The following is a 17,947-nucleotide window of genomic DNA, read 5'->3' on the forward strand; positions in this document are numbered from 1 at the left end:
TTCAACCTAGGGTCCGCACCCTCAGGCTGACCAGAGGTCACGGGCAAGAATGCCCCACCCTACCTCTACTTCTGGGGTTCCGCACCCTCCCAGGGAAGCACCCACCAGAACACAACTCTCCCACCAGTTTAGGACCTCTCTCCACCAACTGGTCTACCACCTGGGATCCAAGGGGTCAGAGGCGAGGACTCCCTCCCTCTGCACCCCCTTCCACTGTAGAGCAGGGTCTCTTCACCTAAGATGAGCCCCACCTGCCCTCAGGACTACAGCTGCCCTTACGTCCAGATCCGGAAACACCGACTACTGGCTCCCCAACCGAGGGACGTACCCTTTGGTCAGATGCCTGGCGAACCAGGACTTAACGAGGGTGACCCATAACTAATGGGTCGTGTGACAGTCTGCCTGGCGCTGATCTCACGACCTCCTGTCCATCTGACAGTGCGTGCAGACCCCCCAGGACAGAAGTGGCGACACCACGGTCACTCAGTGGCGACACAGCCCTCCCGGCTGGTCCCTGACCTACTGGTTCCCACTGGGGAATCCCTCCCCCTCTCACCCCTCCCTCTGGACTTCCGCACCCTCCCAACTGGAGCGGTACCGCCAGACACCAGGACTACTGGAGCTCTGATTACAGACGCTCCACGTCCTCTAGACACTGGGAGATCCTCCTCAAGTGACCTATTGGTACAGCCTAGGCCCCCGACCTGATGTTCCCTACAGAAACCATCCAGGCCCTGACACTGGGTTTCGGGCACCTGGAGACACGCAGTCCCACCCACTCCTTCTCCGCAGAGACAGGCCGTGAGCCCCTACACCGAGACCTAGCTGGGCTACTCTGAACCTCTTCCACCACGCTGGGCTGGAAGACACCTCAGCCACTACTTTTGGAATCACTCCCCAATGCAAGCTCCCTATCCCAGAGAACTCACACCCAATCAACCAGCAAGCTCCTTATTTCAGAGAACTCACACCATTCATCCACACACACACCCCCCAGACTAGTAAGACAGTTTCTACCGCCCCTGATTTCTCAACCTGACCACCACGTGACACAGGTACCACTACCCCGGGAACTGGGAATGGGAATACATGCACTGGACACACATCTGCTGCCACCAATGTTAGAAATGGCGATTTCTGGGTGGCTGAGGCTTGCGCCAAAGCCAGGCAGAAACCACCACTCTAGTCAGGGCTGGGGAGTTACACGCCAAAGATAACCCCTGCTCACCCCCTTGGTAGCTTGGCACGAGCAGACAGGCTTATCCCTGAGGCGATGTGTAAAGCGTTTGCGCGCGCACCCAGCAACAACACCCAAGGCCCACCACAAAGGAAACTCCACACAAGGTATTCTATAAAAATAGCCTTTGTATTATACACAACACATTAGATAAAAACACACACTCTACAATGTGCCAACAGGCACGGGCAGAATTTACAAGGGATTATATATACAGGGGACAGGGCCACATGGACCACTGTCAGGAATTAGCACTTAGAACATAGCACAAATCACCAATAGTAAACATAGGACATAACACAAAGTAACTGTAGAGCACAGCCAGTCTCTACTGGCGCACTTATGACCTCAGTGTCATCACACTAGCATCAGGTGTAAAACCTATCCTGCACCTATCACAGGGGCATAAATCACATTATGCAATTCTCGCAAGTCTAACGCCTTAGACCTAGCCCCCTAAGTACACCTACACTAGGGGCGTACACAACACAGGGAAGTACATTCTTCCTACCATCAACCTACGCAGGTAAAACAACCTCCTAGGCAGAACTAAACACATTTAGAGGTACAAGACACAGGGTGCGCCAAACATACTATACACAGTACATTTCCTAGCACCAAAAGCATGAACACAGGGTGCGCAAAACATACTACACCGTACATTTCCTAGCACCAAAATCGCATTATAGTCCAGGTTGCGCCAGAACCTAAACGTAGCAGCTGCCCACTACTTGCTGGGCAGCTGGGGACAAGGCAGGGCCTAAACGCTGCAGCTGGCACTAAGTGCTGCGCAGCTGTGGAAGTAAAATGAGGCATGGGCCCTCCAACGGTCCTTGATACACTGTCACAACGTTGGAGCCACCTAGGCTCTAGAAACAATATTGCCCCCTTGTTGGAGCCATCTGGCTCTGGAAATACATAGCCCCTCTGGAGCGCACCGGCTCCGTGATTAACTGGGGCCCCCAGAGCGTTGGAGCCCTCTGGCTCTAGACTACTGATGGCCCCGTGGGAGCCTCGTGGGCCCAAACCATAGATTGCCCAGAATAACGTGGGAGCGGCCCGCTGCAAGACGGGGCCGCTCGAAACTGGCAGTACCGCATCGTGCCTCAATCAGGCACCAACCAGAGGCCATACGGAGCATCCCCCCCAGCCCCTTCTTACTCACCGGGCTGTTCTCAGGGGGGACTCCTCTCCAGATGCAGCAGGCAGCAGGCGGGGCTCTCTCTTGCTCATGAGAGCCTCGCCGAGGATTCAGCTGCCACCACTCTCGCCGCAGGCTTCACCGGTGCAACGGGCGGGGCTCTCTCAACACCCTGGGAGCCCCTCTCGGCCCGCAACCACGCCTCCTTACTTCAGCTGGTCACCCGGGGCTCTCCCTCGCTCTCGGGAGCCCCGGGGGAAGACAACGGCTTCTTCCGCTTCCCGGCTCGCTGGCCGGAACTTCCCTCGCGCTGGGCCAAGCCCCGCCCACGTCTTGGCGCGGGCTGCCTGGCTTCCGGTTCTCCCGCGACTCGGGCCACAGCGGTGATTGAGGAGACAGTTACGTCGCGGGGTGGGCACCCGCGACGTGAGAAATATTTAGAAGGCGGCCATGACGTGGGGTGGGCACCCGCGATCATCACGGGCAAAGTCACGGGGTGGGCACCCGCATATACTTAACATAAAGCGGAGTAGGCTCCCGCTATTAATGACCAAAGAAGCGGGGTGGGCACCCGCGAAAGCAGCATCATGGGGGAATCCCTACGCTGGGGATTCCCTCTCTCTTGCTCGTTGTGCAGCGCCGTGCTGCGAGGCCCACGCGCTCCCAGGGCCCTTGGTAGGCTGTAACAAGCCTTGGCAAAGGGAAAAGTTCTAATCAGTCCTGGGCATTAGAAAAGGGAGCAAAGCAGCTCCCAGCCAAGGAAAAAGGTCCAGTAAGTCCATCTGGCATCCAGGGGCTGGGCAGGGCCCAGGGAGGCAAGCCTTCCCCTGGGCCCCAGCAGCAGCACGCCCCTGGTAGATTCGAGTTAGAACAAGAACATTTTGTAAGGGGACACAGCCCCTTTTTATACACCAAATCCCTTTGTTTGGGTTCAGGGTGAGGGGGAAAACCAGTCGCAGCTGGTTGGGGAGCACCCTTGATGTGCTCAGCCCCTCACTCTATTCACTGGCAGGGCTAGGGTCATCAGTCGCACCACAGGGGGCGGAGCCAGCAGTGTGTGGGGAAAACCCTGCCCTATTCAGGTCCAAGGTGCACTCCTCCCCAGCCATCAGCATGCTAATCTCACACTCACCACTGGGGCAGACCCAACCAGACTCCTGGAGCCAGGCTCACCAGCCAGCTCCAGCCAATCACACGCCAGACGCACTGCACACAGAAGTGCCCACTTCTAGAAGTGGCACTTCCACACTAGGTACATGCACGCCGCACACATCATCGCGCAGCATTCACTCCCACGAGTCCGCACATACCAAACTCGGGCCTGCACACCCCACACCTCAGGAACTACTAGGGACACATACATTCCCCATGCATTCCTATGGGAGGGCAGGCCTATCTCACCACATGCACTCAGAGCACGCACGCACTTTACCCTGGGACACAGGGAAAGTGCGCAGGAACCAAACAAATCACCACACCAAGTCACCAATAAAAAGCAAAAAGTTCAGGGGTGAACCTGCCAGAAGGGCCAAGTCCAACAGTTCCATACCACACATCTGTCATTTCTATGTGCTGTAAATACAAGGTGTTACACGTTCCCAATCCAATAACACTATGCTATTAATGATCTTGGAAGGATGGAATGCTTATAGAGCATATGTTAGTGGAGAGGTTGGCAGTGGTTTGCATCCTGTTCAAGTAGGGACCCTCACTCTAGTCAGGGTAATTGAGTCGCACAGCTAAAATAACCGCTGCGTACCCCCTTGGTAGCTTGTCATGAGGAGTCAGGCTAATCTCAGAGGCAATGTGTAAAGTATTTTTACACACACACAGCAATACAGTGAAAACTCTACAAAAGGAGTCCGCACCAGTTTAGGAAAATAGCCAATATTTATCTGAATAAAACAAGACCAAATTGACAAAAATTCAACATACACAAGTCAAAATATCACTTTTAAAAGATTAAGCAAGTTTAGTTTACAGAAATCAATGGATGCATTTGTTTTAGTAACAAGTACCTTAGATAAGTCAAAAATCAAAGACGGTGTAAGGCACAGGAGAGGTGAGGCACAGGAAATGCAAAGTGATGAGTAAGTTTCTTACTACACAGGGGAGGTGATGTGTTGGTTTCTTACTGGCAGGAGAGATGATGTGTTGGTTCCTTACTGACAGGAGAGGTGATGCATCGGTTACTGGACATGCACCCTCAGTTCCTTACAGCAGTATCAATGAAGAATCAGCACCCAGGGACAATACATAGAAAATCCAGACACGTTGCATCAATACAGTATCTGCAATGCACGTACTGCATCGATTTCACAGCTGTGAGGCAGGCGCTGCATTGATTCATCAGTAGTGAAGCAGGTGCTACGTCAGAGTCGAGCAGGTGTCGCGGATGTCGGTGACACGGTGCTCAAGACTCGCGCTCCTGTGATTTTTCTGATGTGCTGCGGTGGCACCCTGGGGACTGCGGTGAAAGTCATGCTCTGTGCATTGAGCAGTAACCACGCTTCGGTGCAGACAGAGATGATGTGTTGATCTTTTTCAGCAGTGCATAGCGAAAATAGCCGCTGGGAGTAGTTGCATGGATTTTCTCCGTTAGATCACCAGGTTACATTTCCAAGGGCCCAGGAACTGGATTTGGCACCACATGGCAAGTCAGGACTCTCAGCAGAAGAGCTCAGGACTGGCAGGGGAAGTCTTTAAATGTCCTGAGACTTCTTCACAGGAGGCAAGCACACACAAGCCCTTGGAGAAACTTGGAAGCAGGATGTAGAAAGCAAAGTCCAGTCCTTTCACTCCCATGACAGAAGCATCACATAGCGGGCCTGCACAACAAGGCAACAGGCAGAGTGGCAGTCCCTCCTACAGCATCCAGCTCTTTTTCCTGGCAGAATGTCCTCAGTCCATAAGTGTCCTGATTTTGGGGTGTCAGAGGTCCAATATTTATACCCCTTTTTGCCTTTTAAGTAGGCAAACTTCAAAGGAAAGTCTTTGTAGTGCACAAGACCCTGTCTTTCCCTGACATGGCCCCAGACTCACTACAGGGGGGTAGAGACAGCTTTGTGTGAGAACAGGCACAGCCCTATTCAGCTGTTAGTGAGACCTCCTCCCACCACTCTAGCTCAGGAAGGCCCATCAGCCTGGTGATGGGCCATCAGGATATGCAAGGCACACCTCAGCTCTCATTGTGTGACTGTCTAGAGTGAATGCACAAGACCCCAACTGTCAGCCAACCCAGACGTGAATTCTACAGACAGGCAGAGGCACAGAATGGTTAAGCAAGAAAAAGTCCACTTTCTAAAAGTAGAGTGTAATAGGTGGTCAGGTCCTTTTAAGTAGCTGGGTTAGGCCTCTTTAAAGTATATATAGACAATTTACCCAAGCTGTGAATATTATAATTAAAGCAACACAAGGACTAGTAAACACATTTCTTTGGCCTGTGTGTTTATTCAATGCGCTTTGCCTTATTTTGCAAATATTTCATATGCACTTCGACATATCATTCAGACAACAGTTCAAACATCAAGCACATTATTACATTAGGTAAACATGATTAAACACTTCATTACAAACTTAAAACACATTAAATCATTAAACACAAAATTCAAGAGTGCTCTTAGAGTGCTTTTCAGAGTGCTTTTCACTTGAAACCAGTCCTCTAATATACTCTATGCAGAGGTTATATTAATTATTATTGTTTGAGAAATCAACCTCTTGCTTTAAGTATCTCTTGGGGATAGAAGGATCTCTTAATAAAAGTAGGCTTTCCAATTTTTTGCGATTGCCTGCGGTAAGGTTTTTAATTTTGATATTATGCTCCCCAAGTATGTATGTTGACGCCTTTCGAACCCTTTATTATTTCAAGGTTCTCTTCCCTGAGTGGTTTAGGTTCTCTTTATTCTTCAAGTTCTACAGTTGTGTCAGTCTTCATGTGGTGTCTCTTGCCACATTTGGTGAAGTTTTGCTGATTGCTTCTGTCTTTTTTAACCACTCGTTTTTCCTACTCAGGTCTTGCATATCTACGGCAACTGCTCTCTCAGCTCACAGTGATGTAATTTGAGATGTTGTCAGTGATGTTATCAGTAATGTCACTGACCATGTTATAAGTGATGTAAAATGTGAGGTCATATGCAGCGCATTGCGGGGGCGTAACTTATAGTTAGTCAGGAAACTATAACTGCGGAATTTCACTGTTTTTGTACGAGTGAAATCCAAGCCTTACTATAATGTCCTTGCAACCTCAACCTTTGTTTTCTTCAGTGATATATATATATATATATATATATATATATATATATATATATATATATATATATATATATATATATATATATATATATATATATATATATATATATATATACATCCCTTTCAATTGCGTATTTCCAACATACAAAGACGATATGGTCTACGCCTTGACTTCTGTCTTGAGAACAACTTTTTCATTTTCAATGCTCAATTTGTGAGACAAATACAAGGCACAGTGATGGGCACCTGTTTTGCTCCCAGTTATGCCAACCTGATGATGTGGTACTGGTAGCAATAGGTGCCCAATAGCTACTCACATTATAGTGACCATGTAAAGATGTGGGTTCGCTATATGGACAATCTCTTTATCATCTGGAGGGGTAGCGAGAAACAGACTAATGATTTTACTGCCAGTCTGAATGCAAATGATTACATTTTAAGATTTGAAGGCAATATTGATGACAGTCAAATCGAATGTTTGGATATACAAATCCAAGTCCGGAACAACAAATTAACATCCAAATTGTTCCAGAGGAAAACAGTGGGTAATACTCTTCTACATGCTTATAGTCATCACCCTAAAAGTCTAATAAAAAGTATACCATTTGGCAAATTTCTACAGGTTCGTAGAAATTGCAGCTCTGAGGCAGGTTTTCTAGAGGAGTGTGAATTTATGACATCAAGATTTCTGGAGCGTGGTTATAAGAGATCAGATATAGCCACTGCCTTTAGTAAAGTGCTTAATGTGAGTCAGGACATTACAATTGCTCCCAACAGATTAGATGAAAAGACAGACAACTCATGTATTCACTACATATAATTGTTTGACACAGGATGTTAGGAAGAGCCTTACTAAACACTGGGATGTATTACATACAGAGCAGACATTAACTGATGCTCTAGGACAACACCCCAACATAACATACAGAAAGGGAGACTCAGTGACAAGCTGTTGAGAAACAAAATTACCCGAACCAAGTCTAAGATTGATCTACGCAGGGTTTTTACACATGTATGACCTGTAAAGCATATAAATACAGTTCCAATGTAAATAAAGTTTTCTTCCCTGTCACCAATTCCTTTAGAATGATTGCAAAATATCGTACATGTCTTATGGGCTTCTGTGTTTATGTGCTGACCTGCCCATGTCAGAAACCATAGGTAGGGAGTATGATGTTTCCAGCTAAGAAACGCATCTTTGGAGCACATGCGTGCAATTACAATCAAGGATAAACAATATCCAGTAGCACGACATTTTGAGGAGCTACATAAAAGTAATAGAAACCTGCTCCGCTTCTATGTAATAGATTGCGTCCTTCAGACATCAAGAGGAGGAGATAGAATTTGTAAATTACGACAGCAGGAAAGTAGGTACATACTTGAACATGTTGCAAAGATGCCAAAAGGTTTGAATTTCGACTTAGCTTGTTTTTTTAGGAGAATGAGCACATGAGAATTCATAGTTGATGAGTCAACATTTGTTAGCTATGTATAGAACAGATGAAGTGTCTACTGCATTTGCTTCTGGTACTGTTTTTTAGCTTCACAGTTTTTGTTGAGCACTGCACATTCAGATTTTAATCTTAGATTTTCTCCTCTGTGCTGTATTTGTCTTATGCAGGTTGAACAAAGGCACACTCCATATAACACCAGTTCCCTGTGATCAAACCTTGGATCCTGTGATTATAGACTGGGACAGAAGGTTCTTTTTAATTGTAGCACAAATCTGTATGGGCAGATGGGGTATTATATGAATTGAAAGTGCCAATAGTTAATAATTAATGAGGTGACAGTCCAACATTTGTAATATGTTAGAGATTACTTTTAGTTTGTCGTATTCATGGCTCTTACTAGGTATTTGCCCACTGGGGTGGAATTGAGTAAATACAAATATTTGTATGGAAATGGAAATGCAACTATGTCCCAGATTTTATGCTGTAAGAATGATTAGATAACAGGAAATTGGAGTATGTGTCCTCGGAGTTATATATTTAGAGCCATTTATAATGGAAGTTTTACATAAGATGAATATATCTCTAGCATGTGCCATCTCAATTATAAAAGGAGTTTAATTTGAAAATGAATTTCGTATAATATTTTTATTACACTTTATAGTTGTTTTCAAATAGTTGATATTATTTAAAATTATGTAGCATGTATTTGCTGATATTTATTAATGTGGTATTGGTTCATTGACATTGTTAAATACATGAAATAATGAAAAACATGTTATTAAATGACCGCTATCTACTCGTATTGTGCAGGTAGGAGTCCACTTTTTATGTTTACACATGCACATGTATTTAACTCTGGGCAACAATCCTGTGTGTACCCATCATCAAGGCGTGCAGATGCTGAAATGTGTTGGGCTAGTTTGGCCAAAGAATAAATTCACTCTGGAATTATAATTTAAGTCTATGACTTTTCCTGTCTAGAAGGAGTGCGCGCCGTGCAGTTTCTGCAACTTTGGTGGTTGGTGTAGGATTTAAGGGTTTCCTCAGACCCTGACACGCACCTGGCTGTTGGTCATTGGCACTTTTGAGGATGGTGCTCTGAAATATATATATATATATATATATATATATATATTCACTGAAAAAACCATAGGTTTCACACATGTTATAGTTAGCGGAAATTTTACTGATAAAAAACCAATGAAATTCCCCCGTTATAGTCAGTGCAGGCAACTATAACTCACGCGACCGCAATCCTCTGCTGATGCTAATACTGTATTTAGACACTTATTTGCCCATGTTTTCTTCCATACATTTTTTGCTATACATATATTACAAATATTTTTTTTTCATAAAGACACATATGTCATCAGCAGAAGATTGCGGTCGCGTGAGTTATAGTTGCCTGCACTGACTATAACGGGGGAATTTCATTGGTTTTTTATCAGTAAAATTTCCGCTAACTATAACATGTGTGAAACCTATGGTTTTTTCAGTGAATTTGCAAGGTTTTTTAAATGCTAATTCCTAACTATAACGTGTGTGAAACCTATGGTTTTTTCAGTGAATTTGTACGGTTTTTTAAATGCTAAGTTACTTTACGCCATTCGTGGCGTGCGCTCCCACTTAACGCAGTTCGTTCCGTGCGCGCACGGTGCGCTTCGCGCACCGTGCGCGCACAGTGAGCATGCGGTGCGCTTCGCGCACCGCGCGCCCACTTTACGCAGTTAGTGCCGTGCACGCACGGTGGGCACGCGGTGCGATGACAAAGCAAGAAAGCACGTCAACAAATCTGTTTCTGCTTTCCTCCGTGACTATGGTATGGGTGCCATTTACCACAACAACTTGCGTTATGACATGCAAGACATTTATAGAGGAGATGGTGTGCACTTCAATGATGAAGGGAACAGAGTCTTCCTCTTGAACCTTAGACTCTGCATCGGTACTTACTTGTAGGTACCACTAAAAAATCATTTCATAAACACAACGGCTCTTTTTAGAGCCCCCTAATATCTAAACACTTAAATCTGAATTTCATTTATTTTTTTTTTTTTTTTTCTACCGTACGCTTACCGTAAGCTTACCGTACGCGTACCCCGTGATTTTTTTTAAAATCAATAAATGTTTTCTTTGTACTTTACAGTCCTTCTTTGACCCGCTCACAAATGTAAGGGGGTCTGTAACTCTCCTCATTGCCCCCTTTTCTTGTTTTCACTCTTTTTTTTCTGAGTGAAACACACAAAATGGCGGCCGCCGCTTCCTGGTTTCGGCCGATTCGAATGTTTACTAAGATCTAACAGCCAATCAGAATCGCGCTCGCGCACGCCACCGTACGCGTACCGTAAGCTTACCGTAAGCGTACGGTAAGCGTACCGTAAGCGGGCTCAGATATATATATTGATTTAAAGGCTATTTTCTCAGAATCTACTGAACAGATTTACACCAAACCTACAAAAGGCACTTCCTTGACATAGGGACTACCTCTCTGCCAAATTTCTAGTAATTCTGTTCAGCCGTTCGGGCTGTAGCTCGTTCTAAAGGTCCTATGGAAAAATGCATGGGAAAAACGTGTTTTGGGACCCCCCTTTTATCTCAGCCCCCGCTTGACGTATCTCCCCGAGACTTTCAGGGTAGGAGCGGAGCGTAGCGCCCCACCTATTTTGAGAAATTCGCGAGGATTCATCGACCGGCGCCAAAGTTATTCAAAATAGAATGTTGCGGATTTCCTATGGAAAAGGGGTCCTAACTATAACTACCTACTGGCGACCGCCAGTAGGTAATATATATATATATATATATATATGAATTCAGCTCCCAAGCCTTCTTTACACTCAATTTCTGCTTACAAATAGGAGACAGCACTAATCCGGAATGGTTCCGCATGTATTTATTTTTTTTCATTTTCAAAGACCAAAGTTCTCCATGCTTACAAAACCAAGCCATTTCAGCCAAAAGACTTCTACTAGGCCATCAAGTTGCATTGTATAGAGTGTCTATTTAAAGGGAAACTTCCCTCCTTTTTCCATCATCACCCAATTAAAATAAACATCAGACTCATTCAGAGTATCCTTTCCGGTGAAGTACCATTTGTCAGAAACCTCATGTTCTGAATACAAGGTGCCCAAGTTCTTGTACAGTACAATTATTTCAAATATACATTTCTTTATATAAATCACATATGCTTATATTCCTTTTCTTTTTTTTTCCCCTTAATTTCACTGGGTAAAGCACCCCATTTTTCCTTTTGGCCCTCAACTTTTCTATTAACAAAAACTTTTGTTTTCTTTCCTTCAATTAATTATCAAGAGGTATAGGCATTTTTCTTTCTACAAAAGCCTCAATGCTGCCTGAGATTTGGAAAATCTATACAATTTATAATCCATGTTCAATAATTCTCAAAACATCACAATATTGACACAACTCAAGACTATATTACTTTGTCTCTGTTAAAATTAAGCTAATGTACACATACTTCTAGTTCAACATTTTAACGATGTTGTTTTTAATGAAATAATTTATATTGCCAATTGCGATGTAATTGAAATTAAGGAAATGTGCAAAAAAGTCACAGATAAAGTTCAAAGAAGCCATGCAGAGGATGTGTGCAGAAACGTCAAAAAATGTGCAAAATAGGAATGCGGAAGTATGGGGGTTGTTGAGGGATGCCACTGTGAGGTGACTGTGCACAAAGATGCAAAGAGATATATAGTGAGATATTCAGAAAATTATTACAAACTTATTTAAAATCATGTCTTCCTTATACCAGGATTCCCAATGTATCCTGAGATTCTTTTTCCCTTTTATCCCTCTTAAAGTCATTAATATATTTTACAGGTAATAAAGTAAACAGATGTCATAAAGTGCATTCTTTTAGTAGCATAATTTAGTAGGATTATTTAGCAGCAATCCTATAATCCAATTCACCCTTACCGTTAGACTGTAAAATGATCTCAGAGGTTGCTCTACTTCAAAGAAGGAAAATTATTCTATTCATCACTCATATTTTCAATACATATATAAGATATATATATAATTAGAATCAGCTAATGCATCCTCAAGTACATTAATTGGTTAGAGCGCACACCTTAGTAAAGTCTGTGCAAGGCATGGAGCCTTATTTATCTCTTTTAATAAGTACGCACAATAGATTTTTAATCACTTGTTTTAAATTGAACCAACTTCACCAATTAATGGCTTCGCCTTCTGGCTTTGTCCAACATATACAAGATAGAGGTCCCTGTGGCTGTGACAATAGGTCTCCACAGGATACCCTTCACTTTGTTTTTCTCTGTAAATATTTCTCACATCCCAGATGAGTGTTCCTTAAAAGGCTTTTAAAAGATCTGAGATTTTGGCATGTTGGTGTTGCCCTATTGTTTTTACATCTTTTACCCAATGCTCACACCCTTTTCTGTGTCACTAACTTTTTAAGATCTGCTTTAAGGTCAAGAAACACTAGAGGTGATTGAAGGTCAAAAGACTAGTTGTGAGTTTGCACATTGCTATGCTGCTACAAATGTAATAAACTGTTTGTGATCATTGCAGACTATCTGTGCTGTTCCTCTTTGCTTAGAAACTCCTGACCAGGTCTTGCTCGATTTTTTTTTAATGTTGTAGATGTTTTTAGGTAGTTTAGGGAAGCTAAGAACTTAGCCGTGATCAAAGACATAATGGTCTACTTGCAAATGTGCACATTTGGTCGTTATGTAGTCAACAAATGAATTTGATGTTGTTTTTCTTTTTGTGAACTGTTTCTTTTATGGCTGTATTTTACCACCGAATAATGATTCATTATTATTATAAGTACAGTAATAGCATATCCTCATCTTTTTAAATCTTCAGAACATCTCTTGTCCTTGTGATTCAAATTCCTCAGTTTCCGAGCAATGCTTTCTTGCTCTTAAAAACTCCCCATACGGAACACTCCACTTGTTTTTTGGTGAGCACTGTTCGCACATATGCTATTTCAACTTGTTGGTTATCGATTCAGTTTTGTGCATAATTTTCCTTTTTCAACATAAACTTCAGTGTCTAAAAAGCTGATTTTGACATTACTTATTTCATAAGTAATTAGCATTTCTAGGGATTGGTATTTAATGATTTTCAAAAATTCATCAATTGCTCCTCACCTCCCTCCCATATTTAACTTCCCAATGCCCCATCTTTAAATTGGCATGTGGTGGGGAAAAGGTTAAATATATATATATACATATATATATATATATATATATATTATCTACTGGCGGTCGCCAGTAGATAGTTATAGTTACAACCTAGTTTCCATAGGAAATCTCAAAATTCTATTTTGAATAACTTTGGCGCCGGTTGACGTATCCTCGCGAAATTTTCAAAACTAATGGGGCGCTCCGTTCAGCTCCTACCCTGAAAGTCTCGGGGTGATTCGTCAAGCAGGGGCCGAGAAAAAAGGGGGGTCCCAAAACGCATTTTCCCCATCCATTTTTCCATAGGACCTTTAGACACAGCTACAGCCCGAACGGCTGAACAGAATTACTTGAAATTTGGCAGAGAGGTAGCCATAAGGTCAAGGAAGTGCCTTTTGCAGGTCTGGTGTAAATCTGTTCAGTATTTCCTGAGAAAATAGCATTTAAAAGCATATATATATATGTGGGCGGAGCCTAACCACACATCTCATCCTGAGATCTGATTGGCAGTCAGCACTTCATCCAAGAAGTGTTGGCAGCCATCTTGGGACCAATATACATGATAGCACCTCATTAAAAAGCATTGCAGTTAATAGAAGGTTTTAAGACTTTAGTTACATTATAAAGCATTTGTTGATGGTACCATACTCATTTTAGGAATTGTGGTATGTTCTAAGGTGATTTCACCATGTGAAAAAGCCTTCTGCTTGGATATCATGATTGAGAGAAAAATATTTTCTCATGCTTTTACCACAGAGGTTTGAAAGGTGATCTATAAGCTAAACTGAGAGCTTATTTTCTGTAAATTCACATTATCTTTCTCAGTCATGTGAGAATGAAGTCTGACATTCTCAGTAAAACATGTACATCCAACAAGGGCAGAGACTGTCAGTTGATTCCTTTGTGTTCTACTGCAGCTTCCCAGAGTGTTCCAAAGAACTACTAGAGCGCTAACAGTCCTACTTATGATAAACGTATGGCACACCTGAAGCCATCTTGCTTGGATTAATGTGGTAACTCTTAAAACATTTAATTTAAAAAGGAACAAAATGAGGGGGTTCATTTTTCCATAAAAAGTATGATTTGTGCTGCAGAAAGAAAAATTAGGTCATATTTTGTGTGACTTCTCAAATCCTCTTCTATTTCATTAAAAAATTCTAACATGCAGACTGAAACATGCACTTTCAATACCAGCAGCAGTTTTCCCTGGTGAGCAGTAGCTTTACTACAGTGATCTAATGAGCAAAAAGAGTGCTAACATTCTGAATTTATGACAAATGTGTGACACATCTGAATGCCTTCTTGATGGAATCAAAGTAAAAAACTGAAAGTATTTCCTACTGAGGAGACTGCAGTAAATGAGGAAATTAGGAAACTTCATAACAAATAAGTCTCCCAAGATGGCCACCAGAGACAAAAGAGCCCAAATGTAGCCCAAATATCACCCAGATGTAGCCCAAGTATAGCCCAATGACAGAATGTCCCAGAATGTTCTTAAAAACAACTAGAGCGCTTACTGTCTTCATTATGACAAAAGTATGGCACACCTGAAGCCATCTTGATTGGAATAAACTGGTAACACTTAAAACATTTAATTTAAAAAGGAACACAAGGAGGGGGTTCATTTTGCCATAGAAATTATGATTAATGCTGAAGAAAGAAAATGAGGGCACATTTTGAGTGACTTCTCAAATCCTCTTCTATTTCATTAAAAAATTCTGACATGCAGACTGAAACATGCACTTTTAATACCAGGAGCAGACTTCCATGGTGAACAGTAGTTTTACTACAGTGATCTAATGAGCAACTAGAGTGCTAACATTCAGAATTTATGGCAAATGTGCCTGGATAAAAAAACATAAAGATTACAAATAATTTAAAAGTTCTTTGTCGCTATTTGAAAAATCAGAAAATATGTCCTCATTTTAGTTTTTTAAAACACTAACCATAATTTTGATGCAAATAAGACGCTCTCATATATGTAATTTCTAAAGGAAATGCTCTAGGTATTACAGTTTTGATTACATCAAGATGACGTCAGGCGTTCCACACTTTTGGAATAAATATAGAATGTTAGCAATCTAGTTGTTCATTGGGATACTGTTGAGAGGCAGAGGCCAGGGGCACGGACTCTGAAAATTGAAGGCAGTTAGGAGAGTGCAGAGGCAACGATTTGACCACACTGGGCTGGCAGGAAGGGCAGTGGCAGCACAACAGACTATGGAGAGCAGTGGAAAGGGGGGCAGGGGCAACTAACCAACAATACAGGACTGGCAAGAGAGGCTGTGGCAATATAATAGACCATTGTGGGCAGAAGGAAGAGGCGGTGGTAGTACAACCATACATGCCAACAGACCTGTTTCAGCCAGGAAACGTCCAATGTTTTTAAGCTCAAATGGGCTTTATTTGATCTGTCTCCTGTCTACAATCTCCTCTTTTTCAATGTAACTCAAAGGGGAAAATCAATACCACAGTTTTATTTCAAAATCTCCCTCTTACCAAGTTCAAAATATTCGCAAGTATGGTACATTGGATCATGGTAGGCAGGAGGAATTGGGGTAGGGACATGGACTCGGATAACAGAGGACAGGAGGGACATGGAGAGGTGCACCAAACTGACCATACAGGGCAGGCATCAGGGTTTGCAGCAGCACAATACACCACACAGGGCATGCGGGACGGGAGTGCAGCACAACAATCCATAGAAAGCAATAGGGAGGGGACAGGACCATGCGCATGGACAACAGAGAACAGAGGGGAAAGAGGCAATGGTAGCTAGCTGACCATAATGGACAGACAGGAGAGAAAGCTGCAGCATAACAGACCATAAAGGGCAGGAGGGACGGATCAGGGGCATTATAATGGAACAGACAAGCCAGGAGGGAGGGAGTAGGGGTCTGCACATGTAAACAGAGGGCTGGGGGCAAGGGGGCAGGGCAGGAGCAGCAAGATTACCATGGAGGTCAGGCAGGCTGGGCACTAGAAGCAAGACACACCATGAAGAGCAACAGTGAGACTGTGATGGCATACACACAGACCATGGAGGGAAGGTGGGAGGGGGTCAGGGGCAGCTAACTGACCACACAGGGAAGGTGGGAGGGGCCATGGCAGCAGAGAAGACCATGCATGGAAAGTGGGAGGGTTAGTGGCAGCACAATGGCTATGATGGGCAAGAAGGAGGGTGCAGGGGCATGCACAAAGGACCATGGAGGATAGAAGGGAGGGTCAGGACCTGGGCACAGACAAGAGAGTTCATGGGAAGGGGCCTCACAACAGACCACACGGGGCAGGCAGGAGGAGCAGTTGCAGCACAACAGACCAGGGAGGGCATAAGGGTGTGGCAGTACAATGGACCATGTAGGACAGGAGGAAGAGGATAGGGGCATGGCATGTGGACAGGCAGGGTGGAGGTGGCAGGGACAGGTTACAGTCATCTGACAATGCTAGGCAGGTGGGAGGGGAGTGGCAGCTCAACAGAACACTCAGAGTAGATAAGAGTGGCAGGTCCATGGAACATGGTGGGCAATAAGGATGGAGCAGGGGCATGCACAAAGACATCGTAGGGCAGGGGGAAGGAGAATAGGGGCAGCAAGCTAAGCACAGAGGCTAAGCAACAGGTCAATGATGGGCCATAGAATTGGGCAATGGAGGGCAGGAGGAGTGGACTGGTACATCATGCTAAATGGAGGGCAGTGGCAGCACATCAGACCATGCATGGCAGGAGGGAGGAGGCTAGTCCATGGATTCAGACAAAAGAGGATAGGGAGGAGGTGGATGGGGCAGCAAGCTAACTGTTCAGAGAAGGTGGGTATTAGGAACTTTATTGTTTTTAAAATGTGTGTCTGTGCGAACTACTTAAAATATGAACAAGTAGGCAGCATAATCTCACTTTTATTCAGGAAGAAGAGAACATTTGTGACTGTGACTCCAGGCTCACTTGGTAGAAACACCCACCTCCCATCGCAAAATGTAATGCCAGTGAAAAGGGTAGGTGGACGCAGTGTTATATAGAACATAGTCCTGAGAGCACGATTGAAAATGAAAACTAGATATAGTGTATGGTATAAACTATGCACGAAGAAGTGTGATATAAGATGAACCGGGGCGTGAAATATAATATGCAATACATGGTGCACAATGACAGATTCATTGGAGAGCGCGAGATAGCACAGGCACTAGCGTGTGCTATGTGATATGCGCCTTGGAGTGTAATATGCACAGGGCAGTGTTGTGTAACTTAACTAGTCTCTAAAGTTGTAATATAAAATATGTGCTGGGGAGTGTAACGTTGCATATGCACTGTGACAAAGATATGGATCCCAGATTGTAATATGTATGGCATAGCGCTGTGCTTTATAACATAGGCATCGAGGAAGGCACGTTAGATGGGGCAATATTACCTGTGCGAAGGCAAGTGTGGCATGACATATTCACGGGGTGGTGTTACAGTGCACATGGGCTAGAGAGTGTCATAGCATACGCACTAGCTGGTGGAATACAACACAGAGGTGTGTGGCACTCGGCGGGCACTGGTGGGTGTAACACAGCATTGGGCTCAGCCAGAACACGCTGTGACTCTAAAGTGAGGTTCATCTCCTTTCCAGAGAGTAAAATAAAAAGTATTACACATCCGGCGGTGGATGTGTGTTTTATTAACCGTGAGGGGGGTTTCCTGCATAGTCTGGTCGAATTTTTGTCGAAT

The sequence above is a fragment of the Triturus cristatus genome, chromosome 2_2, assembly GCF_964204655.1.
Source record: "Triturus cristatus chromosome 2_2, aTriCri1.1, whole genome shotgun sequence".
In the NCBI taxonomy this organism is placed as follows: domain Eukaryota; kingdom Metazoa; phylum Chordata; class Amphibia; order Caudata; family Salamandridae; genus Triturus; species Triturus cristatus.